General features: G+C 38.2%; 1 long non-coding RNA gene across 1 annotated transcript; it reads left to right on the top strand.

Annotated features, from left to right (window-relative positions):
• The first annotated feature begins 5,048 nt into the window (after positions 1-5,048).
• Positions 5,049-19,217, top strand: LOC115297151. Its single transcript, XR_003911308.1, has 3 exons — positions 5,049-5,239; positions 11,229-11,370; positions 19,035-19,217. It is a non-coding gene; the product is annotated as an uncharacterized LOC115297151 (long non-coding RNA).
• The last annotated feature ends 387 nt before the right edge of the window (positions 19,218-19,604 follow it).

Here is a 19,604-nt window from a genome sequence, read left to right as displayed (position 1 = left end):
TTCATGTTTTTTTTTAAGGTTATTTATTATTTTGAGAGAGAGAGAGGCTGAGAGAGAGAGAGAGAGGTGGGGTGTGGGAGGGGGAGAATCCCACGCAGGGGGATTCAGTGTGGAGCCCAACTCCAGGCTCAAACTCACGAACTGTGAGATCATAACTTGAGCTGAAATTAGGAGCTGGTTGCTTAACCAACTGGACCATTCAGATACCCCTATCCAATTCCATGTTTTAAATGACTATTTGTGTATACTATATTCAATTGAAAATGTTGCATGGAGGCATTTTGATTTTAAGAGGATTACACAACAAATTCCCTTTGCTTTCAGACCCTTTGAGTCTTTGTGTTCTAACTAAAGATCTAGGGTGTGTAATAACTTTCTCAAAGTACCTAATCTGATTTCAAGGGATTATGTAAATCTAAAAAAAAGGCTAAAGTCAGACTAGGGAATAAAATGCACTTCTCAATTTTAACATCTACTTGAAAATTGTCCGTGTTTACTGTACATAAGAGTGAAAGTATTGTCACCTTCTCATACAATGGTTACAATTATAGAGGATGCTTTGAGTCTGTTATAGGAGTATCAGATTAGTATTTTGTGAAATTACTGTGAACTCCCAGGTCTTATTTTTCTAAGTTAAACCAGTTTTTCAAACCAGAAGTTCCACTTTTTAAATAGTAATTTTAAAAATTAATTTACAAATCACATGAAAGTATCATTTTGATTATCTTAAGGTATACAGTTCAGTGTCATTTAGTACATTCACAGTGTTGTACAAACATCACCACAGTCTTGTTCCAGAATTTTCATCACCCCAAAAGGAAATCCCATTTCCATTAGCAGTCATTTCTCACGACCCCCCAAACCCCAGCCTCTGGCAACCATCAATCAGCTTTCTGTCTGTATGGGATTGCCTCTTCTGGACATTTCATATGATTGGAATCATATGGCATGTGGCCTTTGTGTATGGCTTTGATCATTGAGTATAATGTTTTGAAGGTTCATCTGTTTGGCATATGTATAAGAACTTTATTCCTTTTTATGGCTGAATAATATTCCATTGTATTTATATTCCACAATTTGCTTATCTGCCTTTGGTTATTGTGAATAGCGATCCTGTAGGTATTCTTGTACAAATTTTAGTTTAAATACTTGTTTTTCATTCTTTTGAGTGGAGATGTTGGGTCATGGGACAGTTTTATGTACAACTTACTGAGGAGCCTCCAAACTGGGGTGCTAATTTTACCATGTGAATGTTTCTTCAGAGAACCACTAACATAATACATGAAGGCTACCTACTTCAAAATGCAAAGTGAGGAATACCAGGATCTACTATAATAATAATCGTAGTTATTCCTGTTAGTTTAGAATCATGCTTACAGTTATAAGGTACGTTGTGATGTTTCATATGCTTTGACAATGATTACTTATTTGAGTTTACAACAATGTAGGATGGGAGGCAAAGCTAACAAAGTATTCATTTTATAAATGGGCCAACTGAGATTCAAGGAGCTTGGATATCCTAGCTTCACTTTGTAACTAGTAAGTGCTATGATCAGTACCAGAATCCATGTCTATTAGTGAATGCCTTTTGTACTGTTCTATGACATATGTTTATTGCTTTTGAATTTGTCACCATACTGAAAATATTAGTTCTGAATTTTCTGTTTTGGTTGCTTATGACAAATGGTACCTTCAGTAGGGCGATGACTGGCTTGGGTGTGTGGCTGTTGACAGACGTGTTCTCCATCTATTGAAACAATCAATGATTGTATTACTTGCCTAAGTTTTACAATTGTGTCCATCCTCTGAACTCTGGCCAACTGATGTGCTTCAAGAAAGTGATCCTGTCATCTTCAGATGAAAAATGATGACACATGGATTAAGGGAGCACTGTTTTGTATTTCAATATTTGCAGTGAGAAAACTGGAATTGGCTTCTTAGCTAATTAATACCTTGACAGAGTATAAGAACAAAAGGCTGACTTTTTTGAAACTTGATGCCCAATTTGTATTAACAGAGGTAATTGGGGTGATCAGAGGTAATTGGGGTTGAAGGGCAACCTTCAGTTTTAATCAGTGTTATTCAGATAAGAAGCTTTGCTTTGTCTAGACTTCAGTAGCTTTTATTCCTCTATAATCAGTTAAACAATTAGGACTAATTTAGGCACACATTGGGTTACAGTACAAGTGATCTATTTCCTTTGAAGTCTCTCTTATCCAGTTAGTATCATCTAACACATTTGGAGGTACTTGTGGTGAGAATAGAAAAAAAAAATACAATGGAATACTACTCAGCGATGAAAAAGAATGAAAGCTTGCCATTTGCAACGACATGGATAGAACTAGAGTGTATAATGATAAGCAAGATAAGTCAGTCAGAGAAAGACAAATATATGATTTTACTCATATGTGGAATTTAAGAAACACAGCAGATGCACCTAGGAGAAGGGAAGGAAAAATAAGATAAAAACAGAAAGGGAGACCAACCATAAGAGCCTCATAAATATAAAGAACAAACTAAGGGTTGCTGGAGGGAAGGAGGGTGGGCTGATTGGCTAAATGGATGTTGGGCATTGAAGAGGGCACTTGTTGGGATGAGCACTGGGTTCTACTCCTGAAACCAATACTATACTGTATGTTAACCAAATTGAATTTAAATAAGTTAATTAAAAAAAATGGAGCTGTTTCAAGAACAATTTTTTCTTTGGCTGTGAAACTCATTCTTTGCCAGGACGGCCATCAGAGTAGCAGCCAGCATGCCTTTTTTCATCCTGCATTTGCTTCATTAAATGTTTTGGCAGCAAATGCACTCGAGGGCTTGCCTGTTACAGAGTCTTACCACCAACAAAATACAGCACATGGTATATGATCATTCTAAATTAATTTGGGCTTGAAACTTTTTGAGAATTTCATTATCATCGTTTAGAGCCACACCATCCAGTAGAGTAGCCTCTTGCCATATGTGACTTTTTAAATTTAAACTAATTAAAATCAAATAAAATTTAAAATCCACCTTATTGGTTGTACTAGACATATTTTAATGGCTCAGCAGTCACATGTGGCTGGTGGTTACTGGTTGGGACATCACACAATGTAGAACATTTCTATCACATAGAAAGTTCTTTTGGACAGATAATTGGGAAAAATCATCTGGAGTTCCAAAACTACAATTTTGCATCACAGAGTAGGAAAATGTTGGTTTGATTCATAGCCTATAATCCGAGAAAAGAGGCCCCGAGGAGCTGGAAGAAGCCTTAGAAATCATCTGAGATAAGCCATCTGTTTTATAGACCTAAGGGAAGGTGGGTTTGGCGTGTGGGTAGTGACTTGTCAAAAGTCCTGCAACTAGTTACTGGCATACATTTCATAACTTTATATCATGCTTTTCTTCATAAGGCTGGCATGTGTATTGTCCAGAAGTGTTTTGAGAGTTCATGCAATGTTAGAATAGTAAATTACTAGCTTATCATTTTCCTTTTGTTCATCACCAAACATCCTGGGGGTCTGTATTCATGTCTCCTCTTTCTCCTGCTTGTTGGCTCTGGACTCTCTTGCTGGATAGTGTCATAACTTACTATCACTAAAATTTATCCACGAAGGACATTGATCACATCTTAGTTCCTAAATCCAAAGGGCTTTTCTTACTTTAAATATGTTTTTGTATTGCATCTTTAAATCTTGGAATTTTGAAGTATAAATTCACTTGTTTATTCTCCTTTTCCTTCAGCCTTACCTTCTGCTCCACTGTCTTTTCCTTACTGGTCTCTTTCTCAGATTCCTATCCCTTCCCTCTTCTCTTAAATGGGGTCATGCAAGGACCCGTTGTTTCCTTATTATTTTTTTCCCCCTAAACTCTCTCCAATGACAAGTCTATTTAACACCAGGGCTCAGTAACTCTAACTTTGGGAGCTTGGCTCCCATGTCCGGCTACCCCATAGGAACCTCATACTCAAAACACTCAAAAGCTTACCTGGTTGTCTTTCTCCTCCAGCTCCACTTCTTCCTGTGCATCCTATTTTTGTTAAAGACACAATAATTGTCCAAGCTACCCAGAATTGAAATCTTAGGGCCATCACTTCCTCCTAAGGATGACCAGCCATCTTGGTTTGTCCAGGATTGAAAGATCTTCCAGGGGCAAGACTATTAGTGCCTAGCAAACCAGAGTTGGTCACCCTACTCACTATTCTTTCCTGCTACTATATCCAATCAGTCAGCAATTTGCTTCCAGTTCCACAGTATTTCTCAAATTTGTCTCTTTACTTTATACCACCATAATGTAGTTCTATCTCATTATATCTCTTGTAATAGCTTTTTTATCGATCTCTCTCTTTCCAGTCATCCTTCCTTCAAGCTATCCCAAGATCCACTACTGGGTAATCTTTCTATAAGTCAACTCTTTACTCAAAAATATTCCGAGGACTCAGGGAAGGAACAGAAAGTAGAAGGGAAACAAAAGAAAAGACAATTGTTTTGAGGGATGAAGTAAAAGCAAATGTCCTATGAAAGAACAAAGTTTTATTTATTTCTCTTCTGAGTCCAGAGGTCATAGGCACCAAATTGTCAGATCCGTGAAATGACAGACCTCTGGTCTTTAACATGGGGATTTGTCCAGTGAAATATTTTATGTATACTACCTCCTCCTGCTGCCAGCTCTTTGCTGCTTCACTGGTGGATCCTCTTCCGTGTCACTAGCTATTTTTGTCCAGGGACCGTTTTTCCCAGATAAGTCAGTTTGCCTGGGAAACGATTTCTCACTCTCCATATCAAAAGGAAGCAATAAAGAGAAGAAAAATACGGCTCTACTTAAGAAACACAGTTCTCCTCAAGAGTTGCCTCTTATCTACTGCTTTCCAGTGGCTAATGTTTGTGGACAGGCTCTGAATAACTTTTGCTTCCCTTGTTTAGACCATTGATATCAGCCACTTTGAGTAACCCAGTCTTCCCTGTGATCAGCCTTTCCAAGTACATATGTTTGCACGTGTCATCATTTGCCTTTTGTTATGTCACTCTATGTACGCATGCCCCATCCCACCCATGGTTCAAGTCTCAGCTCACATGTCATCTCCACCATAGTGTCCATGCCATGGATAACAGAAACCAACTTCCCTTTTCATAGATTCTACAGACCTTTGAAAGCTATTGAATTTTAAGACGACTTACAGGGACATTGATTCTCCACCTGGAGGAGGCAAGAAGAAGCCTTGTCCAAGCTGAATGCAGAGAGACACCTTTTTATAAAAGTAGGTGACTTTTCCAGTTGCCTCCCAGGTTAATTTGGTTCCCATAACCATGTAATTAAAAGAGTTAGAAGGAGAGATTTCTAATCCTTTTTCATACTCTGGCTTTCCAAGATTGCAATGCCATCAATCTACTGGGAAAAAGCAGGTTATTTCAAGTGTATATTTCAGTGGAGTGGGTTCCTATCTAGAAAAGTTGGAAAGAGAAATCATTGAATGGAACTATTGTTTCCAGCCTTTCCTAGATGGGAACCAGCCAGTACCAAGATGGATATCATCTCTCTCTAAATTTCCATAGAACTTCATATGCATCTTTTGATGATGTTTCTCATTTTTATATTTTACATACTCCACATTCTTCTGTGCATCTTTTGTCCACATGTGTTATTGACACTCTTTCTCAGTCTCTATTTTGAGTTTCTTTTCCTCTATTCTTGAAGACAGTTGGAATTTTCCTGTGCTGAGACCTGAGTCTCCACTTCATCTGATTTCACACTTTCTTTTTCAGCAATCTTACCCTGACCCATAACTTCAATTAATACCTATAAATGACAACATCCAAATTTATATCTTCATTCCAGCCTCTTTTATGATCAGACCTATATATCTTACTGACTGCATGACATCTGCACTTGAGTATCATCTAGTGTTTCAGATTTAACAACGTGAACACTTGACAGCCCCTTCAGGATTTACTGTCACTCCAGTGATCACACCTCAGCTACAGACACCACCACTTACTCAGTGTCTCATGCCAGAAACTTGAGAATTGTCGTTTCTCAATGTGTATGAACTCTTTTAGATTATATATATCCTAAAGTGTATCTTGAATATATTTATCTCCACTGTCACTATTATCATTCCTCCAGATATTCTGAAAAGCCTTCTCCTATTACTCAATATAAAATAGGCTCTCCACTCATATTTATTATAGGAATTTTACTTTTCCTTCATAGAATTCATCCTTATCTACAGCCGTAGGTTAACCTGTGTGATTAGGAGTGTGTTTTCTCTTCATCGTTACTTTGTAAGCCATGTGAGAACAAGTCTTGTGTCCACCTTGCTCACCTTTGAATCCCCAGCTCCAGCCTGGCCCTCACAATAAGCACTTGCTGACTGAATGAATAAATAAGGCTTACAGGAAGTTTTCCATATTAGTATTTGCCTATCCATAAATAGACTTGGCCTCAAACCTTTGTGCAACGGATAATAACCAATAAAAATCTAATTGTCAAATGCACAGAAAAACAATAATGTGTTTATAGGTTAATTATGCATGACCATCTCCGCTTAATAACCTGTATGGAATGGTTTTGAGCTTTAGGGTATCTTTTCCTTAGTTAAATAACATTTAATGAAATCTTTTGTTTATTAGTCAGGACAAAGTGTGTCTTTGTGGTCTATATTCTCTACATTATTATTCTTATAAATGGAGAGATGATAATTGAAAAGACAGTTGGAGTTCAGGAAAATTTATAAAGCGGAGCCTCATAGAAAGGTGAATTGCTTTCTGTTTAAAATTTTGTACGTGATATATATTCCTGCCCTTTTCCTTTCCCAGTGTTTGCCTCAAAAGGTACTGCCAATCATGATTCTTGCTCCTCTGGGTGGGTGCAAGACTCCATAAAAGCCACAGAGATTCTTTTTCCCCACGAAAAAAATCTTGACCAAAGATATATTTTTCCTGGAGAAATGATCATCCAGTGGCAATGTCCTCGAGAAATGATCTATGATTCATGCTTTCTGGACACTGAGATTCCTATCCTGAGTTTTCAAATTTTTTCTTGCTAAAGCTAGGCAGAGTTCTATAGCTTACAACCAAAGAACGTGGCAGTTAATTGTACTGGCATTGGAGGAGATAGACAATAAAAACCTCCTAGATAAAATCGCTACTTATCGAGAGTTAATGACTAACTAAACACAGCCTCTCACTTCTTTTTTTTAAGGAGAGACTTTGATAAAAAATAAACTGGGATGAAGATGATAAGAAAAAATAGCTCACATAACAAAGGCAAAAGAACTGTTTCTAATTACCTTCACAGTGTCTATTTACATCAAAAGGAGACAAGACAGATTGCATATTCATGTTCATTTTTATTGAATATGGTGTATCTGGAATATTGTAAATATCCATCAAAGAGTTCTGTCTTCAAAGAACTTGAGTCTAGACTGGAAACTTACCCAAACACAAACAATTATGAGAAGGAAGAAGAGTATTTTACAGATATTCAAGATTGTAGTGTTTATAGCAACAGTGGGAAGTAGATATTATTCTCCATTTTGCAGTTGAAGATTACAAGTCCCAAAGAGTCTAAGTAACTTTTCTTAAGTCGCAAGATCTGCCAGTGATTAAAACTAAATGCAGGTACTGATGCATGCTTTGTTATTGATGCGTGCTTTGTCCATGTCACAATGAGATTTTTCAGTGCAATAAGTGGAAAAAGTTAAGGGTTGGGTTTCTGCAGTAAAAGGAATTTCTTTCAACCACAGCAATGTTAGTAGGCTTTAAGAGGGAGGTAGGAGTTGAGTTTGGAGCTTGGGAAGATTTTAATTTTCAAATATGGAAAGGAAAGTTGATCCAGGCAGTGAGAAGAATATGGACAAGCAGAGATTTAAACAAAGATCAGTGTGTTTTGGAGTGGTGAGTATTTTAAGGAAATATAGAGAAATATCTTAAGGAAGATAGTTTGAGCTCAAATGTTAAGGAACCACAAATTTTGGGGTAAAGAACTAACTCCTCTTTATTGCAAGCCTATCAGAGCCTCTACATGGTAACTCTTTATCAATATGAAACTCATAGGTACTCTATACACTATACTGCATTTAAAAATATCCTGCTATGGGTGGTGGGTGGTTCAGTCAGTTGAGCGTCTGACTTTTGATTTTGGCTCAGATCATGATCTCATGGTTTGTGAGATCCAGCTCCATGTCAGGCTTCATACTGACAGTGCAGAGCCTGCTTGGGATTCTCTCTCTTGCCCTCCCTTGCTCGCCTTCTCTCTCTCTCTCTCTCTCTCTCTCTCTCTCTCTCTCTCTCTCTCTCTCTTTCAAAATAAATATTTAAACTTAAAAAAGTAAAATGTTCTGCTAACTTAAGGTAATCATGATTTACTTTGACAATCACTTACCTGTATAACTACACTTAGTTTAGATAAAATCTCGTGTTGGCTTGTTCATTGATTCCTTTATTCATTTGCTCATTCTTTAAACATATACAAGTCACCTACTATTTAGTCAATATTCTAATAGATCCCATGGACATAATCATAAGATATTCTATCTACCTTCCATAGTTGGGAGGAACTGTAGGCAAACTAACAATTATAAGAGAATGTAGTAGATGCTGTAATAAAAATGTAGCATGGGCACTGTGGAAGCAACTATAAGATTAGTTAGGAAATCAACTAATTATCTAGTTCAGATGGCCAAGTGGCCCAAATGAGTGATCAAAGTTCAGTTCTAAATATGACATTGACTTGTCTTCTTAAATTGGACCCTTAGCTGTTAGTGTTCCCCAGTGTTTTGGCTAAAATACAGTGATAAGCAGAATGGTAGATTCAATGAGGCATTGAAGGTATGTTGAGGTCATGTTGTGAGGGTCTTGGAAATCATGCCTATGTGGTACTTGTGTAAACAATTCCATAAAACTTGTTGTCGTGTGGGACTCAATCACTTAGACTTAAGTTCAGCCTGAAGCTCTTGTTCTAAAAGACCTGTGAGGTTCCCTATCATAGCACATCATATTACGCTCTTTAAAAATTTTTTAAAATGTTTGTTTATTTTTGAGAGAGAGACAGAGAGACAGAGAGACAGAGTGTGAGTTGGGGGAAGGACACAGAATCCGAAGCAGGCTCTAGTCTCTAAGATGTCAGCACAGAGCCTAATGCAGAGCTTGAACTCAAAAACCACGAGACCATGACCTAAGATTAGGATCTAAGTGGGATGCTTAACCTACTGAAACACCAGGGACCCCATGTTGTACTCTTTTCAACTGATGTTTCCTAGCACAGTTTCTTCTGCTAGTACCATAAACTATAATTTATTCTGAGTTCAGGATGTTTTGATTTCAAACTCTTTCAGTTACTGAGGAGAATAGTACATCCCCTGGTTCACTTTTTTACTTCTTTTTTTTTTTATGTTTATTCATTCTTGAGAGAAAGAGAGAGACAGAGAGATAGAGACAGAAAGGGACAGAAGATCTGAAGTGGGTTCTGTGCTGATAGCACTGACAGCAGAGGGCCCAGTGCGGGGTTCAAACTCATGAACTGGCAGATTGTGACCTGAGTTGAAGTCGGATGCTTAACTGACTGGGCTACCCAGATGATCCCACTTTTTTATTTCTTAAGAGCTTTGGACATAGGTTATGTTTACTTGAGGCTCCTCACACCTCAGTGTTTTGAATCTTCACAATGAAGATTGCCTTTTGAAGTTGTTACATGTAATACTGCCTATGGAGCACTTAATTCCAATCCTAACACATTTTAATACTTAATAAATATCAGGATGACCACAGAACTGCAGATCTCCATTAAAAAACATTCCCTTTAAATACCCAGTCTCCAAGGTATTTGTAGTCATAACTAAACCTATAGCATGGGTACAACTGACTGGTCTTTCCCTTCTTATGTGTCATAACATCCCCCATTCTCCTCAGAACATCTTTTCATTGTTTATCAATCTCGTCAGCCCCCCACTGAACTCTTATACCCTTCACTATCAACGTTGGCACCATACAGGAGCTACTTGAACTTCTGGTTCTCCCCAGCCATGAGACCACACAGTGCCCATCTGCACCACTTCTTTCCAGGCTTAGAGGAAGAGGACTATTTCCTACTCAAAGCTACCTTCTCCATTTTTGCTTTTGATTCTACTGCTTCCTGATTTTGTAGCTTCTCAATTATTTACATTTATATTTCTTATGGTGCGTTCAGCCTATAAACATACTAGGCTCTCTCCCTTTATATGTTTATAACTTTCCTGTTCCAATCTGTCTATAGGAAAAGTAACATCTGTATGTTACATACTCACACACACATATACCCACCTACCTAGGAAGGCAGATAGATGAGAGAAGTAGATGATGGAGATAGATAGATGACATATAAAAAGTGGGTAGATGGATAGATAAGATGGTAGATGGATGGATGGATGAATGGATGGATGGATAGATAGATAGATAGACAAATAGATAAGTTAAGATAGGTTTCTATATCTAACATACCTTGAGCTTACTGCACACTCTAGTTAGTTTTCTCTCCAAGCCATTTTAATCTGGTGTTTATGTCTGTGGCTCTTCTGAAAATAGCTGTGTCATTTGATGACTTCCTAATTGACAAATTCAATGAAAAGTTTTCAGTTCTCATCTTATTTCATTATACCTATTCTTACAGTTTAACAATGATGATAACAGTAAGTTATATCACCCAGCACAGTTAAATGATTAAACATGTAGACTTTGGCATCATAATGCCTGGGCTCAAATTCCAGTGTTGCCACTTGATAGCTTTGGGGTTTTAGATGAGTTACTTAACTTCTCTGTGTCACAGCACTATTATCCATATAAAGTGGATAATAACAGTAGCTTACTCATAGGGTTGTATAGATTATGTGATTTATTGCAGATAAAGAATAGCATCTGGCACATGATAAGTGCTAAGTAAATATTGGTTATTTTGCTCATTTACTCGTCCTGAAAATAGCTTACTCAAAGATACATACTATTTTCTAGTCAAAAGAGATATAATCAAAATAAAGAATTCTAGATAGGAGGCTATATATGTACATCCATATCTATCTATCTATCTACCCATCTATCATCTATCTATACACGCATACATACATATTTTTTATCTTATAATTGAAAAGTTAATTATAAAACTAGAAACCAGAGTTAAATATAATAATGTTTAACAGTTATAACATTTAATATAAATATAAAAATAATTCTTGAAATAGAAGATATATAATATCCTCGATTAAAAAATCATTTCAGAGAGAAGAGGAAAAATGGCAGAGAAGTAGGGAGCTCTGTACTTTTTGCCTGCGGAACTCTCAAAGACTGAAGCATTAAGACATGGGACCACAAGAGTCTGGGAGGAAAACAGACAGAGTCCGCTAAGAAGACAGCCTCATAGGTGTGTGCTTGCAAACTGGGGAAGATAAAAACGAGCCTGCACCCAGAGGCGCAGAGGGGAGAGAGCCCCCTCCGCGGAAAGCCATGGAGAGAGGAGGGGAAAAGAAAGAGAGACTGAAACCACTCATAAAACTGTCTTTGGAGAAGAGAAAATCCTTGGCCTGGGACGGAGAGGGATCCTATCATCCCATTGGTAACCACAGAGCTTTTGGAGAGAGATCCTTTCTCTAGCTGTGGCACTTTCCTTGAGTTAGGCACCCCAATCCCAGGCGGCACCAGGAGAAACTGCTCCCCCACTCCCACTACTCGATCCCTGGCTAGGAAGCTGCCTGTCTTGCAAGAGTACATTTCAGGTGGTATCATTAAAGTGCAGGGACTAAGATCTGGAAATGGGACAGGGCTTGGGAAATGCAACTTGGCCCACCTTGGCTACGCCCAGCACAGGGAGTTCAGATCCAAAAGAGTGAGTTGCAACGCTTGGTTCGAGAAAGGACTGGGGCACCACAATTTTTCTCCCCACAACCACCAAAGCAGGGCCTCAGGGAGCCACCTGGGGGACCCCTCAGTGGAGGTGAGACCTGCTTACACCAAACCATACCCATCTGCCTTGGAGAGCTGCATTTTTTTCCCCCTGGAGCCTGGGGCAGGACCAACACTGATGCATTCCCATGATTAACTCTAGATCAATTCTTCCTATTCAGATGTATTTTCCTTTATCTCATTATTTCTCTTCTCCACTGGATTGGGCACTCTGGTCACTGGTTTTCTTAAACAGTCACATTTGATCCATTCTTTTGATGCACGTTCTATACCTCCGTTGCTACCTTCCTTTCTCTCTCTCTCTGGAATAATCAGACTATATAGTTTCTATAGGTAACATTATCTTCATCTTTTTCTCCTCTCCTCCTATCATATTCTCCTCTTTCTCTCTCTTAATGAAGCCTTTTAGTTTCTCTTCCTGGCCAATGGTCAATTTCGCCTCCTCCCCACCCCTGTCACTTCTTTCTTTGTATATGCTCTTCCACCACCACTGCCTCCACCCTACTCTTTATTTGTAGCTGATATTTCTGATTTTATGTTTTTAGACTGTCCTTTGTCTTTTGTTGTTTTTGTTCCCCTCTCCCCACTTTTTCCCTTTTGGTTTGCTTGTTTGTTTAATTTGTCTGTGCATTTCCATGCTTTTGTTCCTTGTGTGCTTTGTCTGTTTTCCTTTTCTGGGCTACCTCAAGAAACAAGCCAAAGTACACATGGTGGAGAGTCCCAAATGTCACTAGGAGTAGGAAAATAAAATAACCAAAGTCATAAGAGAGACCAACGGACATCATTAAAAGAACACCTCCTGAATGAACGGGCCCTGGACAGTCAAAGAACTTCCTTTAATATAGCAATACTCACAGGTACAAGGCACATAACAAGCTTTTAAAACTGACAAGAAACAGAAAGCTAGCCAAAATGATGAAACAGAAGAACTCTCCTCTAAAGAAATTCCAGGAAGAAGTCACAGCTGCAGAATTGCTCAAAGCAGACATAAGCAACATAATGGAGTAAGAATTTAGAAAAATTGTCATAAAATTAATCTTTGGGCTTGAAAAAGGCATGGAAGACATCAGAGAAACTATTGCTACAAAGACTATGGACCTTAAAAATAGTTGTGACAAATTAAAAACTGCTATAAATGAGGTACATAATAAAATGGAGGCATCCACTGCATGGATTGAAGAGGCAGAGAGAAGAATAGGTGAATTAGAAGACATAATTTATAAAAAAAAGGAAGCTGAGAAAGAGAGATAAATTGATGCAGGAGCATGAAAGGAGAACTCGAGAACTGAGTGATACAATCAAACGGAGCAATATCAGTATCATAGGAATTCCTGAAGAAGAAGAAAGAGAGAAAGGTGCTGAAGGGGTACTTGAACAAATTATAGCCATGAACTTCTCCAATCTGGGGAAGGAAACAGACATTGAAATCCAAGAGGCACAGAGAAATCCCTTCAGATGTAACTTGAATCGATCTTCTGCATGACATATCATAGTGAAACTGGCAAAATATAAGGATAGAGAATTCTGAAAGCAGCTAAGGATAAAAGAACCCGAACATAAAAAAGGAAACCTATCAGAGTGGTTACAGACCAATCTACTGAAACTTGGCAGGCCAGAAAAGAATGGCAGGAAATCCTCAATGTTGTGAACAGAAAAAATATACAGCCAAGAATCCTTTATCCAGCAAGCCTGTCATTTAGAATAGAAGTGGAGATAAAGGTATTCCCAAATAAACAAAAATGGAAAGAATTTATTACCACTAAACCAGCCCTATATAAGAAATCCTAAGAGGGACTCTATGAGGGAAATGTTACAAGGAATACAAGGTACCAGAGACACCACTACAAGCATGAGCCCTACAGAGAACACAATGACTCTAAACCCTATTTTTCAATAATAACACAATGTAAATGGACTAAGTGCTCCAATTAAAAGACATAGGGTAGCATAATGGATAAAAAAACAAAATCCATCTATTTACTGTCTACAAGAGGCTCATTTTAGACCTGAAGACACCTTCAGATTGAAAATAAGGGGATGGAGAAGTATCTATCATGAAACTGGAAGTCATAAGAAAGCCGGAGTAGCCATACTTATATCAGACAAACTGGACTTTAAAGTAAAGGCACTGACCAGTGTGAGGTGGTATCTCAGTGTGGTTTTGATTTGTATTTCGATTATGATGAATGACGCTGAGCATCGTTTCATGTGCCTTTTGGCCATCTGGATGTCCTCTTTGGAGAAGTGTATATTCAGGTCTTCTGCCCATTTCTTCACTGGTCTGGACCTTGAGGGTGTCATGTTAAGCGAAATAAGTCAGGCAGAGAAAGATAGATACCATATGTTTGCACTCATAGGTCTAACAGGAGAAACCTAACAAAGGACCATAGGGAGAGGAAAAGGGAAAGAGAGATGGGGAGAGACAGGGACACAAATCATGAAAGACTATTGAATACTGAAAACGAACCATGGACTGAAGGGGAGGGAGGGAGGGAAGGGGATGATGGTCATGGTGGGGGGCACTTGTGGGGAGAAGCACTGGGTGTTATATGGAATCCAATTTGAAAATAAACTACTTAAAAAATGTAAAGGCAGTAACAAGAGATGAAGAAGGGCATTATATAATAATTACATGGTCTATTCATCAGGAAGAGCTAACAATTATAAACATCTACACACCAAATTTGGGAGCATCCAAATACATAAAACAATTAATCACAAATAGAAACAATCTTATTGATAAGAATGTGCTAATTGCAGGGGATTTTAATACTCCACTTACAGCAATGGATAGATCAACTAGACAGAAAATCACTAAAGAAACAAGGGACCTGAATGAAACATTGGAAAAGATGGCTATGACTGATATATTTAGAACTCTACATCCTGATGCTATGGAATTCACTTTCTTCTTAAGTGCACATGGTACATTATCCAAGATAGACCACATACTGGGTCATAAAGCAGTCCTCAATAAATATAAACGAATTGAGATCATACCATGCACACTTCAGACCACAATGCTATGAAACTTGAAATCAATCACAGGAAAAAGTCTGGAAAACCTCCAAATATATGGAAGTTAAAGAACACCTACTAAAGAACTATTGGGCCAATCAGACAATTAGAGAAGAAATTAAAAAATATACGGAAACAAATGAAAATACAACAATCCAAACTCTCTGGGATGCAGCAAAGGCATTCCTAAGAGGAAAGTATATTGTAATCCAGGCCTATTTCAACAAACTAGAAAAAGCGCAAATTTAAAATCTAACAGAGCACCTAAAGGAACTAGAAGGGGTACAGTAAGAGCACTCCAAACCAAGAAGAAGAAGAGAAATAATAAAGATCAGGGAAGAAATAAACACTAAAGAATTAAAAAAAACAATTGAACAGATAAATGAAACCAAGAGTTGTTTTTTTTGAAAACATAAACAAAATTGATAAACCTCTAGCCAGGCTTCTCAAAAAGAAAATAGAGAACACCAAAATAGATAAAATCACGATTGAAAATAGATCTATTACAACCAATCTCTCAGAAATACAAGTATTCATCAGGGAATATGAAAAATTATATGCCGACAAACTGGACAACCTAGAAGAAATGGACAAATTCCTAAACACACATGTACTACCAAAATTCAAACGTGAAGAGATAGAAAATCTGAACAGACCCATAACCGGTGAAGAAATTGAATCACCTATCAAAAATCTCCCAATGAATAAGAGCCCTGGGCCATATTGCTTCCCTGGGGAATTCTACCTAGACATTTAAAGAAGAGTTTATACCAATTATTCTCAAGCTATTCTAAAAATTAGAATTAAGAGAGAAACTTCTGGACTCATTCTATGAAGCCAGTATTTTGATTCCCAAACTGGACAGAGACCCAGCAGAAAAAGAGAACTACAGGCCAATATCCTTGATGCATACAGATGCAAAAATACTCAACAAGATACTAGCAAATCGAATTTAACAGCATATAAAAAGAATTATCCACTATGATCAAGTGGGATTCATTCCTGGGTTACAGGGCTGGTTCAATATTCACAAATCCATCAAAGTGATACATCACATTAATAAAAGAAAAGATAAAAACCATATGATCCTGTCAATAGATGAAAAAAAAGCATTTGACAAAATATAGCATCCTTTCTTAATTAAAAACCCTCGAGAATGTTGGGATAGAAGGAACTTACTTCAACATCATAAAAGCCATTTGTGAAAAGCCCACAGCTACTATTATCCTCAATGGGGAAAAACTGAGAGCTTTCCCCCTGAGATCAGGGACAGGACAGGGATGTCCACTCTCACCACTGTTGTGTAACATAGTGCTGGAAGTTCTAGCATCAGCAATCAGACAACAAAAGGAAATAAAAGGCATCAGAATTGGCAAAGAAGTCAAACTTTAACTTTTCACAGATGACATGATACTTTACATGGAAAACCTGATCGACTCCGCCAGAAGCCTCCTAGAACTGATCCATGAATCAAGAAGATGTGGTATATATTCACGATGGAGTACTACATGGCAATGAGAGGGAATTACATATGGCCCTTCGTAGGAAAGTGGATGGACCTTGAGGGTGTCATGCTGAGTGAAGTAAGCCAGGCAGAGAAGGAGAGAAACCATATGTTTGCACTCATAGGTCTAGCAGGAAAACAAGAGAGACCTAATGGAGAACCAGGGGGAGCAGAGGAGGGAGAGAGAGTTGGGAAGAGAGAGGGATGCAAAACTTGAGAGTCTATTGAATGCTGAGAATGAACTGAGGGTTGAGGGGGAAGGGGGAAGGGGGAAAAGAGGTGGTGGTGATGGTGGAGGGCACTTAAGGGGAAGAGCACTGGGTGTTGTATGGAAAACAATTTGACAATAAAATATTATGGAGAAAAAAATCAATTAGGTATAATTTGGACAAGATAAAAGAAATAAATTCACAATAAGTCAATATGCTACAAAAAAAAAAAAAGAACTGATCCATGAATTCCTCAAAGTCGCAGGGTACAAAATCAACATGCAGAAATCGGTTGCATTTTTATACACCAATAATGAAGCACCAGAAAGAGAAATCAAGAAACTGATACCTTTAACAACTGCACAAAAAAGTTAAAATACCTAGGAATAAACCTACCCAAAGATATAAAAGATATGTATGATGTAAACTATAGAAAACTTATGAGGGAAATTGAAAAAGACACAAAGAAATGGAAAAACATACCATGCTCATGGATTGGAGGAATAAACATTGTTAAAATGTCATTACTACCCAAAGCAATCTACATATTCAATGCAATCCCCATCAAAATTGCACCAACATTCTTCTCAAAGCTAGAACAAACTATCCTCAAATTCGTATGGAACCACAAAAGCCCCCGAATAGCCAAAATTATATTGAAGAAGAAAACCAAAACAGGAGGCATCACAATCCCAGACTTTAGCCTCTACTACAAAGTTGTGATAATCAAGATAGTATGGTATTGGAACAAAACCAGACACATAGACCAATGGAATAGAACAGAGAACCCAGAATTGTACCCACAAATCTTTGACAAAGCAGGAAAGAGTATCCAATGGAAAAAAGACAGCAGCTTTAACAGATGGTTCTGGGAGAACTGGACAGCAACATGCAAAAGAATGAAACTAGACCACTTTCTTACACCATACACAAACATAAATTTAAAATGAATGAAGGACCTGAATGTGAGACAGGAAACCATCAAAACCCTGGAGGAGAAAGCAAGAAACAACCCCCTTGACCTCAACCGCAGCTATTTCCTACTTGACACATCCTCAAAGGCAAAGGAGTCAAGAGCAAAAATGAACTATTGGGATAGAAAGCTTCTGCACTGCGAAGGAAACAATCAAGAAAACGAATAGGCAACCAATGGAATGGGAAAAGATAGTGGCAAATGACATATTGGATAAAGGGCTAGTATCCAAAACCTACAAGGAACTCACCAAACTCCACACCCAAAAAACAAATAATTCAGTGAAGAAAATGGGCAGAGGACATGAATAGACACTTCTCCAAAGAGGATGTCCAGATGGCCAACAGACACATGAAACTATGCTCAGCGCCACCCATCATCAGGGAAATAAAATCAAAACCAAACTGAGATACCACCTCATGCCAGTCAGAGTGGCTAAAATGAACAAAACAGGAGACTATAGATGCTGGCGAGGTTGTGGAGAAATGGGCACCCTCCTACACTGTTGGTGGGAAAGTAAACTTGTACAGCCACTCTGGAAAACAGTATGGAGGTTCCTCAAAAAATTAACAATAGAACTCTCATATGACCCAGCAATTGTACTGCTAGGAATTTACTCAAGGGATACAGGAGTACTGATGCATAGGAGCACATGTACCCCAAATGTTCATAGTGGCACTTTCAACAATAGCCAAATCATGAAAGGGGCCTAAATGTCCATCAACTGATGAATGGATCAAGAAGATGTTTATATACAATGGAATACTACATAGCAATGAGAAAGGATGAAATCTTGCCATTCATAGCAATGTGGATGGAACTTGAGGGTGTCATGCTAAGTGAAATAAGTCAGGCAGAGAAGGACAGATATCATATCTTTTCACTGATAAGTGGAACAGGAGAAACGTAACAGAAGACCATGGAGGAGGGTCAGGGGAAAAATTGGGGAGAAGGAGGGAGGCAAACCATGAGAGACTCTTGAATACTGAGAACGAACTGAGAGTTGATGGGGGTGGGGGAGAAGGGAAGGGGGGTGATGGGCGTGGAGGAGGGCACTTGTGAGGATGAGCACTGGGTGTTACATGGAAACCAACTTGACAATAAACTATAAAAGAAAAAATATATAAATATCAATGTAAATAAATTGAAGTTGAACAAAAAATGTAACAAAAATTATTTGTCTAAAATTTCAGATTATATCATCAGAATCTGGGAATGCATGAGATGGTAAGAGAGGAGAAACTAAAGATTCTTAATTTCTCATCTCATATGTTGGATAGATAATTAGAAATAAATGGGTCCAAATATAAGTTTTATAAAAATATGATGTGCTCATTGCATAAGTAAAAAAGAGCTATAGACTTTCCCTAATCATAATGCACAAATGAGATAAATCAATATGTATTTCTTTTCATATACAGATGCTTCCTGGATGTCTAAGAGTATCTTGTCCTTTTTTATAGCAGTGTCCCCAAAACTTTACTGGCACAAAAGCGTAAGTGAAGGAGCAATGTCGAATGTACTCAACTATTTAGAGGGAAGAGGAGATTCCCCTTATACAGTGAATAACCTAATAAATCCCAATTAAATACCATGCACTCAAATATGGGTTTTCTTCTTTTTGACCCTTCGTACACACGTGAAGCTCAGCTCCTCCTCGCTTGTCCCCTTTTCCAGCACTTTCCCTCATCCTTTTCCTACAGGGGGGCTTGCTCGAGGTTCACTTCTACCTTTCTTTGGGCTTGTCAAACATCTCATTGAGGCTGCTCTCCCTCGTTTAAAGATCATCTATTAAGAATATATATTTTCAGAGTGCCTGAGTGGCTCAGTCAGTTAAGCGTCTGACTTCGGCTCAGGTTATGACCTCACAGGTCATGACTTAGAACCCCATGTGGGGCTCTGTGCTGACAGCTAGGAGCCTGGAGCCTGCTTCAGATTCTGTGTCTCCCTTTCTCTCTGTCCCTTCCTTGCTCTCTCTCTCACTCTCTCAT

This window comes from Suricata suricatta, chromosome 7 (genome assembly GCF_006229205.1).
Source record: "Suricata suricatta isolate VVHF042 chromosome 7, meerkat_22Aug2017_6uvM2_HiC, whole genome shotgun sequence".
NCBI classification, from domain to species: Eukaryota; Metazoa; Chordata; class Mammalia; order Carnivora; family Herpestidae; genus Suricata; species Suricata suricatta.
This window is presented reverse-complemented; position numbering and strand designations above follow the sequence as displayed.